The sequence below is a fragment of the Xenopus laevis genome, chromosome 5L, assembly GCF_017654675.1.
Source record: "Xenopus laevis strain J_2021 chromosome 5L, Xenopus_laevis_v10.1, whole genome shotgun sequence".
In the NCBI taxonomy this organism is placed as follows: Eukaryota; Metazoa; Chordata; class Amphibia; order Anura; family Pipidae; genus Xenopus; species Xenopus laevis.
In genome coordinates this window covers 88,932,928-88,944,929 of record NC_054379.1, presented here as the reverse complement: position 1 = coordinate 88,944,929, position 12,002 = coordinate 88,932,928, and positions in this window count along the sequence as shown.

Genomic DNA, 12,002 nt, shown 5'->3' with positions numbered 1-12,002 from the left:
GATGTCAAGACCTTTATGCAGGGAGTATCACATTTGGCTCCTCCAGTTCGTCCACCAGCTCCTCTATGGGATCTCACCCTAGTCCTACGAGCCCTCCAAGACCCTCCTTTCGAGCCATTAGGATCTGTACCGCTTCTCTGGCTTACCTGGAAAACTGTCTTCCTCCTCGCCATTGCCTCTGCGAGACGTGTTTCAGAGCTCAGTGCACTGTCATGCAAACCACCTTTCCTCGTTTTTCACCACGATAGAGCAGTCCTACGCACCATTCCATCCTTTTTGCCTAAGGTGGTATCTGATTTTCACCTAAACCAGGAGATTACAGTTCCAACCTTCTGCCCTTCACCTTCTAATCCTAAGGAGAAGGCTCTACATACACTGGATCCTGTTAGAGCTCTAAAGTTTTACCTACACAGAGTCCGAGACTTTCGCAAGGTGGATTCCTTACTGGTGATTCCTTCAGGCCCCCACCAGGGAGGTGCGGCCACAAAATCATCCATTTCACGCTGGATCAAGCAGACGATTCATCGAGCCTACGTGGCACGTGGAAGGACGCCACCGCCCAGACTCTCAGCCCATTCTACTAGGGGAATGAGTACGTCCTGGGCATTCAGGAACCAAGCATCGGCAGAACAGCTGTGCAAGGCAGCTACGTGGACATCTGTCCACTCTTTTTCAAAGTTTTACCATTTCGATACCTTTGCGGCTCCTGACACTCGCTTTGGCAAAAGAGTACTTCAAGCCGCTGTGGTTACTTCCACCTAGGCCTCACTCTCCCTCCCGGAGTTTTTAAGGGGACAGCTTTGGTACGTCCCCACTGTCCCTGTGTCCCCCAAGATGACTTAGAGAAAAGGAGATTTTGTGTACTCACCGTTAAATCTTTTTCTCTTGGTCACTTGGGGGACACAGGGCTTCCCTCCCTAGACTGAGGCCCTCATTTTTTCCGTCAGACATGTTATGTTAATTCTAAGTTGTACGGTTAATAAAAAATTTTCCTGTTGACTTTGGAACAAACTGATCTAAGCTCCGCCTGCTGGGGGTATAGCCAGTAGAGGAGGGGCTAAGTTTTTCCTATTGTTGAGTCCTGCCCTCCTGGAGGTACCAGCTATACCCCACTGTCCCTGTGTCCCCCAAGTGACCAAGAGAAAAAGATTTAACGGTGAGTACACAAAATCTCCTTTTTAAATAGTAGAGTGAAGTATTTGCAATGTAATCTGTGTTATTTAGAAATAAAAAGTAAATATAAACATCATGACAGTATCCCCTAAGATTTACATATCCTTTTACTTTCTATATATATATTTTTTATATCCTTTGTCATGTGGATTATCCTTTTATATCACTTCAGAGCACAGTTTAACAGGATTTTGGTGCCGTGGCGTAACTACTGGGGGAGCAGGGGGTGTGATTGGGCCAGGGCCAGCACCCCCTCAGGGTGCTGATTCCGGACGTACAGAGGGGGGTGGGGGGCCCGGGTGCACGTCCCGCGCCAAGGCCTGCCTCTAGTTACATTGCTGTTTTGGTGTTATTACAAATATGCTCAAGCAAATGTTCTATGTGTTTTTGTGTGATGTGAATCCCTCAGTGTGACATAACTGCTCCCTGGCATGCTAGTGTAGCTCAAGCAAAAGCTCAGGTGTCACCAGGAAGCACTGCTTGGGGGGCAGACCAGAATACACATTAATTTACTAATGTCAATTGTTGGGCTGTACAGGATGACTAAACTCTAGAAATGAATATGGCTAGAAAAATATTAATCTTATTGAGCCAGCCTAAAGTAGTTTCCCATCTTTGATTTTGTTGGGAGTATCTGTGACACGCACATGCTCAGTGTGCTTTCAGCAGATGTTTAGAAGCTACGCTCAGGCGTCGTCTCAAAGCATCAAGCAGAAAATGTTTGCCTGTCATATAAGCTTATGCTAAAGGACTGATTATTACATTTTAATGCTAATTGTGCTGGTTTCTGAGCTGCCATGTACCAATAATTATTTACTAATCATCCTCAACCTTATATTGTGACATTTTTATTATATATATATTCAGTATCTTGTGTGTCAGTCTAAGATCAGTAAGTAGCAGCACAGAGCATGTGCAGTAAATCAGCAGAAAAGAAGATGGGGAGCTACAGGGGCACCTTTGAAGGCACATATCTTTACTGCTAAAGGGCTGTGGTTGGCTTTGGCTGGTACAGAATCCCAAAACAAAATGTACAACATTTTTTACCTACTTTAGTTAAGCCTTAGTTCTCCTTTAAGCTATAAGCAGTATTGAAGTAGCTGAAAAACCAGCCTGTTACATTTTTAAGGTGGATGTCTTGTGTGCTTTGTTTTGTACATTGTACTTTAGCCTAGTTTTGGCAACTTCTTGGTTTTAAAAATGGCATAAAACTTTCCTGACAAGATGCAATATTTTAATATAATTCTTTATACCTTTATCATATATGTAAAGCAAGTTGGGTAACCTGTTACTTGGCTGCTCAGGTCCTCTATTGCTCATAAAACTTCCTTTCTGTTCCAGTGAAGCTTACCATCTATGGTCTGTATTACATTCACACACAGTAGGGTCATTTTTATCAGCAACTATTTAATTTTTGTATGTTCTCCAAGTGTTTGTATGTTTTTTGAGTGTGTGAGGAGACCCATGCAAATGCTTTGCAGGTTGAAAATAAACTCGGGACCCCCCTAGCACTGCAAGGCAGACATTTAATATAATAATAATTAGAAAAAAGTGATATTTCTTTCTAGATTGTAGGGGATCACCTAAATCAGAATCCAGTTCGAGATCCAGCCAAATCCCAGTAATATTTTGTAGGATTTTGATCTGGCTGAATCTTTATTTAGCCAAACCAAATCCCAACCCTTACACGTGACTTTAAGCTTATATACTGCATGGCAATATCGTTATGGTGAACTGGAATAAACAATTTGCAGACAGATGATATACATTTTACATTTTTCTAAAATGTTAATATGCATATTAGGATTCAAATTTGTTTTGCTATTTGGTTAATTCTTAAAATGATGTACCCCTGCTATAAATCGATCCAGCCCTTCTCGTGCTGCTTAAACTTAGAAACGATCACCAACATCGGGCATGTGTAGTTGACGGCTATTAGGACACTGCTTTAACTGTTTGTGCTCTGTGTCTGGGCTCACTAGCCACAGAAAATTAAGCAACATGGGTTGCTCATTAACCCCTCAATGCTACTCGGCAAGTTTCAGTGAGTCGTGACAGAAATGACATCACTACTCACCGTTTATAACTGATGACATCAGTACTCACCGTTTATAAGGATATAATTTACAAGATATTCGTGGCTTTTGTGTATTATAATTATATAAATGATAAAACAACAGATGTTAACACTTTCCATATAAGATATGTTATAGGTTTGCCTTTCCCTTGAAATAGACAATATAATGTAGTTACTTATGGGTTTTATGTTAAATACAGGGCCCGGTGATGTTGAATTGGAGAGCCAAATGACAAAGGCTGAAGAAGATATTGACACCACTGAAAGAAATCAAGAAAAAGAAAAGTCTGAGAGAAGCACAGAGTCTTCAATTCACACTGCCCTGCAGTTTCTAACGAATGCTATACAGCAGGTGATCAGTATTGCCATAAATATAAATAAATGCACACACGCAGCTTGTTTCATTCACAGTGACTTGGAAAACCAGCATGTGTTCATGTAGTTATGCCTATCATTCTGCCTTGTATTTACCCAAGCATGTCTGGATCATGTCATCTTTCAGATCGATTATAATCCGGAAGAGCTGAGAGAAATGCTGGAAAAGCAGTTGGAAGCCTGGCAAACGCAGTCAGTCAGTGGCACTGAAGAGGTGAGCGTAGGAGTTAGTTCACTGCAAGGGCTGCTTTCTCAAATAACATAGCATAGAATTAACATTTAAAATGTCTGTTTTGAAGAGGATTTCAGTTAAAAACAGCACTAGTGAATAGTGTATGTATTGCAAATGACATGCTAAACTATACCATAAAGATATTTACTCCTGCTCGAGAAACCATCATATCAATTATTATACAGATGGACCTTGTTTGAGAGGTGGAGACAAGAGGAAAACCCAGCAATGAATTACTTTTAATGATTATTGTTTGTTTTCTTTGTATTTTATAAGTACTAACTTTTTATTGTTGATTATGTTACCTATTGTAAACTTATGTTCTCCCATACCCTATTGTTTTAGGAAAAGACTGCAGCTGAGATGTGGCAGCGTTACCTCCTCCTAACAGCTCCTCTTTCCCAGCAGCTTTGTGAGCAGCTGAGGCTTATACTGGAACCCACACAAGCAGCCAAACTCAAGTCAGTTCAACTCTTAAATATATTCTTAGTAGGAATCATAATGTCCATGCAATAGCACAGCAGCAGTGGCCAGATTGAATGGAGATAAATGGAGTAGTCTGAAAGTCATTTTTCCCTTCAAACTTTATTGTGGTGTGCAGAGAAATGTTTGTAATGAAATGTGTAAAACATGAACTATTTACATGAGCAATAAACATTTTGTCTGTGTTTAACAGAGGGGACTTCAGGACAGGGAAGAGGTTAAACATGCGCAAAGTGATTCCATACATTGCCAGTCAGTTTAGGAAAGACAAGATTTGGCTACGGAGAACAAAACCCAGCAAGAGACAGTATCAGATCTGTTTAGCAATTGATGATTCCTCAAGTATGGTTGACAACCATTCTAAACAGGTAACTGTACACTGCACCAAAGCATTCGCTGCCAATCCTATGCCTGTTATCTGTGGAGGGCCATAAAGACTAATGATTTATTTTTCATTTTAGCTTGCTTATGAGTCATTGGCTGTCATTGGGAATGCCTTGACCCTCTTAGAAGTGGGGCAGATTGCTGTGTACAGGTAAGAATCATTTCTTCATTGCAAAAGAATGCTGATAGAAAGCTATTTAAAATAAAATGAACCTAATGATGTAACATGCTTATGTAAACAAGTGTTTGAAGGACCCTAGCCGTTATTTTGTCTATTACAACGGGGAAAAAAAAGCTGTAAGTGCATGATTTTTTTGACATAGGATATGACAAAATACTATGGTAGATAAATGCTCACGACAGGCTTGTCACAGTATCAACCCTGGTCCTCCTCCTGCATTATAAGCAGCTACACAGTCTGAGCCCTATCACCATTCTAGATCAAGGGTTAAATACATTATCGCTTCCTTTCAGTTTACAATTGTTATGTATATCTCCAAAGCCTGACTGCCTGTATGTAACCAAAAAGATAATCTTATGAACACACACCAGTCAAAAACCCATAATATGAGATTTTGTTAGTTCGCTTGACTGTTAAAAATTTGATTTTGTTTTTTTGTTTTTATAGTTTTGGTGAGAACGTCAAACTTTTACACCCTTTCCATGAGCAATTCAGTGACCAATCTGGATCTAAGATACTCAGCCTCTGTAAATTCCAGCAGAAAAAAACCTTAATTGCTCAGGTACAGCATTGGGGGACGATGTAGTCCTTTTTTTTTTTTTTTTTTTAAATACATCTTTATTTTTATTGCTTTGTAAGAATCAATAATATGCAAATGTCCAGTTTTATTGAGAACAGTGACGTTCACAAGTGTACAAACAATGTATACAGTTATTCACGTACATCTTGCAGGATCTATGTGTTCTGTATACACTTTTCCCAAGGAAATCCCAGTACATCTAATTATATCGGTTATTACCACAGTCAGTTAGGAAACTGAGTTATTATTCGCTGCTTTGATAAATTCAGTTCCTTTGCTGAACTATAACAGCCTAACATGCTGAAAACACAGAGTTCATTTAAAGTAATGCAAGTCTTGGATTTGTTAAGCTTTTCTTTCACTCTGCTTCAGTGGGAAGTAGAATGGAAAAGAAGTTTGTATATCTGAAGCTACCGAACACCTGGTTTGTGAAGGATCAGTATTTTTTTTTTCTTTTTTTTTTTTTTCAAACAATACAATAATTACTGCTTTATAAATCAGTGCTCTGATGTTAAGTTCAAAAAAATCACTGTATAATATAGATACTGTACTCTAATAATATTACCGATAACCTGCAAATTATATCCTAGGAAACAGTTCTTAGTAATGCACATTGACTAACTGGTTATTTTAGAAAAATAAATAAATAAATGATCATTCTTCCCTGCATTACAATATTAGAAGATATTAGAAGTTACCTGTGGGTTCCATGACATGTATAAAAGGAATCAGCCAGCAGTGTTTTAGTTATTAGTTTGCCAATAATAAAGACAGACCTCGTGGATGACTTTTACTTCAGAAAGTGATATAACAACTATTTTTTTGTGTGCAGTTCTTGGAATCCTCTGTGCCCATGTTTGCTGCCGCACAGCAATTGTCTCTTAGTAGCAATCCAGGTAAGATTTCTCATTTTAGAATGTAGCTTAAATATATTTTTACCCCAATACGACTTTATTTCCCACATTTAGTGGCAGATTTATCAATGGTCGAGTTGTGTTTTCCCAAAAGATTCTAGCTTTTCGAGGGTTTGATTTCAGTCAAAAACTCGAATTTTCAGCTTTTTGTTGAAAAAAAAAACTCGAACTATTCGAGATTTATTATACCCCGAAGCTGGAAATAGCGTGAATCTGAAGATACTCCAGCTAAAACCTGTCGATCATGTAGAAGTCAATGGCAGAAGTCCCTTATACTATTTGAAGATGTTCATAGCCTTCATGATGATTGAGTTTTTTTCGGTGGGTTTTGACAAAAACACGATCAATTTGAGCGATTCAAGGTTTTTCCGAGGGAAAACTCAGTTACGAGTTTTCAGGTTGTTCACCCCGAATTCACTGATTCGAGTTTTTACTATTTAAGTTTTTTTCTTTAATCACAAAATATTCGAGGTATAAAGAAACCTCACAAAGCTCTAAAATTCAACCTTAAATAAACAACCCCCTTAATATTTGTTTTTATACCCATATTTGTTTGTTAGAAACCCCCTTCATTTTTGTTTTTATTCCCATATTTGTTTGTTAGAAACTGCACAGCTGCTCTTAATTGTGTCTGATGGAAGAGGCTTGTTTGTGGAGGGGAAAGACCGAGTCACATCGGCTGTACAGGCGGCAAGGAATGCCAATATCTTTGTTATTTTTATCATTCTGGATAATCCCACTTCCAAGGTAAATGTTCTGATCTGAATTTGTGTGTTTTACTGTTTCTTCATGAGGATAATGTCAGTAATGTTATATTATTACAATGATGGTTCAGCTTGTTGGTTGTATTTCTTTTGCAAGCACTGTTAAATGCATGTACTTTGGGGTTCTACTGGTTGTTTTTTAGCTTTTAAGATTGTGCCCACTTTGTTTAGTTTTCATGTTTATCTAATCTGTATAGGGCCCTTACCAGGATTACAAAGTCTGTCCAACCAAACATTCTCTTTCCCCTTTCCGTATTGATATCAGATAATTTCCATGTGCCCTAGCCTGTGTGGCACCTTTCACTGCTTGTTATTGTGTATGCTACATAAACTTTTAAAGGGGAAATTAAATCTGCCATTTCCTCTCCAAGAGCAACTTGTTTTAGTTTGAGATTCCAGGTACAAACATCAGTCTACGTCACTGTTGAAGCAGAACGCTTTTCTATTCAAACTACTGCATGATCAGACTGACAGTTTGCATTATTTTGTGCTTTACATTTAAGTGATATCCATAGTTTGCTATAGCACGGACAGGGTTCATTGTTTGAAGGCTGGCCCACTTTTTTTGTCAGCACTAAGTCTAATGGGTGAGGTGACCAGTCAAATGTACCATTTGGCTGTCTCTACATATATCCAGCATTGTTCTGTTTGTGTTTACAAGGGTCAAGCGCCTCTACTTTTCATATCTGCCTGGGCTCTGCCGTGACAATAATATAAATTATCAAAAGGTCTAAAGGGGAGATTCCTTAAAAACGGCAATACTATCTTTGAAGTAGGATGCATTTATACCAATTCATTTGCCTTAATATAATTTGTGGAATAACTACTGAAATAGATGATGTGCATTGTTAAGACTTAGCTACTTGTTATTTTAATTTGGTATTTTAGGTTAACAGACTCTCTTTATTTGTTTTAGGATTCCGTTATGGATATTAAAGTGCCAATTTTTTCTGAAGCTGGAGCTATGCCAAAAATGATATCTTACATGGAGCAATTTCCATTCCCTTTCTATATCATACTCCGAGATGTAAATGCCCTTCCAGAAACTCTTAGTGATGCCCTCAGGCAGTGGTTTGAGCTGGTGACTACCTCAGAGAATGTCTAGAGCCTATACTGACACAGCAAGCTCCAACACTTTCATGTTTGTGATGTGGAACAGAAACATCAGAAGAACAGGGCACACCGACTTCCTTATTATAAGTGTTACAATGTCCTGTGACTCAGGTCAAAATTCATTGCTGCACTGATGCAGGATGCTATGCAATGAACCATGAACGCAATTTACCTCCACTTTTTCCTTCCATCTTCTACAGATATACTGTCATACTACCTGCTATTAATATTGCCATTTGTAGCTTATCCAACATAGGACGTGGTAAAAAAAAAAAAATGTATTCATATTTTGTCAATCTACTTCAAAAAGTACACAAACGTTTTTCAATAAATGTGGACAATTGACTTGCTAAAGTTTTGTAATCGGTAGAGATAAATAGATAATATTCAAAGAAACTGTTTTGCTTTGGTTACTTTTATTCAACCAAAAATGTAAGTTCTGTTTCATTACTTGAGGTTTCTTTAGAGAATCTGTTCATGTTTTCTAGATATTTTTGTGATCAATTAGTTTTTTTTGTTTTTTTAATTGTAATAACAGTGGTCTGTGATAAACGTTGTAAATCACTATGTTAAACTGTGAAGTCTGCACAATTTGTACAATGATCTTTGGACATATACTGTGTTTGAAAATGTCTGTGAGTGTGTGTGTGTTTTTTTGGGTTTTTTTTTTTTTTTATCCTTTTTAGCTATGCCGTCTAATAAAGTCAGTTAGTTGTTTACCTCTTCAGCTACAATAGATTTATCAATATCTGCATAAAATGTAGTAAATTAGTAGGATATCATTTGCCTTGCAGTAAACTATAGGCACATTTGTCACCACCCAGCCACACAATTTATCACTGCACTCAGTCACTATAAAGATCCACTAGGCTAGGGCCACATGGGAAGATTCAGGGAGATTGGTCGCTTTGCGACTAATCGCCGCGTCTAATCTCCCTGAATGGCTTGCTGGTATCTCGCACCCGCTAGCACTAAAGTCGCCTACACCTATTCACACGCGGGGACACGTTTTTCAAAGTCGCTCGAAATTGCCTCGTGAAACGTATTGCCCCATGTGAAAAGGCGCAGGTGACTTTAGCGCTAGCGGGTGCGAGATACCAGCAAGCCATTCAGGGAGATTAGTCGCCTCAAAGACGCGCCGATTAGTCTCCAGGCGACCAATCTCCCTGAATCTTCCCGTGTGGCCCTACCCTACCAAGCACACCTTCAGTGGAAAACCCATGCTACCTTGGAATGTAAACTGTCTAGAAAACTAGAAATGCCTTAACCACACTGTATTCTATACTGTATATGGACCATAATACGTGTCTTCTCATTTATAGAACTATACTAAGAAGTAACGCTGGCCATCCACAGGCAGAGACCGTCTGGAAAGGCTGAGTTGGCACATTTTTGACCTGTGTATGGGGCCTTTCCACCAGTCTGCTTCACCATTAACTATCTTAGAAAATCTCCGCAGCAATGAGCTCATCTTCAGGCTAAAGCAGTCCTCTCCCAGAAGCATAGAATGTGCAACACTGGCATTTGTGTTCCAGCACCATGAATTATACAATCTGTGGCACATACTTCAAACTCTTTGACAAAATGGGAGTTTACCAAGTATCTATGTGTCAAAAGCTGCAGGTTAGTTTAAATCAAAAACAGTAGCAATTGAGGTACTTAGGAGTTGAATACAATGTTGCCAATGCATCAGCCCCAAGCACCTCCAGTTACCAATTCAGCTAATTAACACTGTGTCAAAACATAACCTTGATTTAACATTAATTAAAAACTTGCTGCCCACGCTGTAGTGCTGGACCATGTTATGTTATTTTATGGACACGGTCCAGCACTACAAACAAGGGCTGTCTGTAGTGAATCTATGATACTGGATTATGATACTATGATGTGTAACAGAATAGCCAGAACACTACTTACTGCTTTTCAGCTCTCTTAGTTTACACTGACTGGTTACCAAGCAGTAACCAATCAGAGACTTGAGGGGGGGGGGCACATAGGTCATATCTGTTGCTTTTGAATCTGAGCTGAATGCTGATGATCAATTGCAAACTCACTGAACAGTTATGTACCATGTGGCCCTCCTTCAAGTCGCTGACTAGCTCAGAGTTAGAGAGCTGAAAAGCAGGAAGTAGTGTTCTGGCTATTATGTTAGACATCCAGTCACTCCAGCCTTTATACATTACATTTTTGGCTAACTTACTATATCAGAAACATTTTTTATTTTGAACAGCCTATCTATTTACCCAGTTTTTATTTTCACACTGAACTGTTCCTTTAAATAAAGGTTATGTTTTAACACACTGAGTGTGTTTATTAGCTTAACTGGAGCTGCTTAGGGGCTGATGCATTGGCAACATTGTAATCAACTCCTAAGTACCTCAATTACTACTGTTTTAGTTTCAAACCCAGCACCCCCCTGTTAAAGATAAAAATTACCAAAGAGTGGGAACCTAAAGCACATCTACCATTGTATACGCATTCAAAATAAAATACTGTGGTGTATTGTATGAAAGAGGTAACACATCTCCCTCCGGCAGATTAACATTGAGGCTAATGACCATTCCTCCAGACTGAGAATTGAAGTGTTGCAGCCGAACATAGTGGCCACCTACCTTGCTGTGTTGAATTCAGCCAGGTGAAGCCTGGGGATGTGTATAAATGTGGCTGGTGACGAGGGTCCTGCACTGATTCAGTTAAAAGCCAGTGGGGTATATGTATTATTTCCCCTTTAAAACCCTTGTGCAACTCTATCCACAAGTAGCCCTTGCTAATCCCATTTAAAGGACAACTAAACGAATATGGCTAGCTAAAAATATATTCTATACACTGGACTAGATTTTTAGCCATCCCTGTAATGGTACAGATCCTCAAAATCATGCACAGTCAGTGACACTACTTGCTCAGTGTGCTCTAGGAAGCTGTTGAAAAGCTAAGCTTAAGGGTTGTTGGAAATCATCAAGCAGAAAATAAATAAGGTTCATCTGCAATATTTTCCACGAAATCCTGGTTGCTTCCCAACAAATCAAATAATAAAATTCTGTGTTTGCTTCAGAAACACTACTATAGTTTTATATAAATAAGCTGCTGTGTAGCCATTGGAGCAGCCATTCAAAGGAGAAAAGGCTCAGCAGACAAACTCTGTAGAACATAATGTTATCTGTTATCCACTATTTAACCTGTGCCATAGTCTTTTTTTCAATTTCCGCTATTGATACAGAGCAGCTAATTTATATGAACTATAGTAGTGTTTTTGAAGCAAACTGATCTGTTTTACCAGTGCAAGGCAACAGTACATTATATTTTCATTGCTTTAACACTTTTATTTTTTGGTGTTATTGTTCCTTTAAGTTAACTTTTAGTATGTTGTAGAATGGCTAATTGTAAGCAATTGTTCGATTGGCCTTCATTTATTCTACTTTATAGAATTATTTGCCTTCTTTTTCTGACTCTTTTCAGCTCTCCAATAGGGGTCCTCAAGGCTACACCTTTATTGTTTATTACTTCTTTGTATTACTCATCTTTCTATTCAGATCCTATTCATATTTCAGTCTCTTTTTAAAATCATTGCATGGTTGGTAGGGTAATTTGGACCCTAGCAACTGGATTACTGAAACTGCAAACTGAAGAGCTGCTGAATAAAAAGGTCAATAATTCAAAAACCACAAACAATACAAAAATAAAAACCAATTACAGATTGTATCAGAATATAACTATACATATTACTAA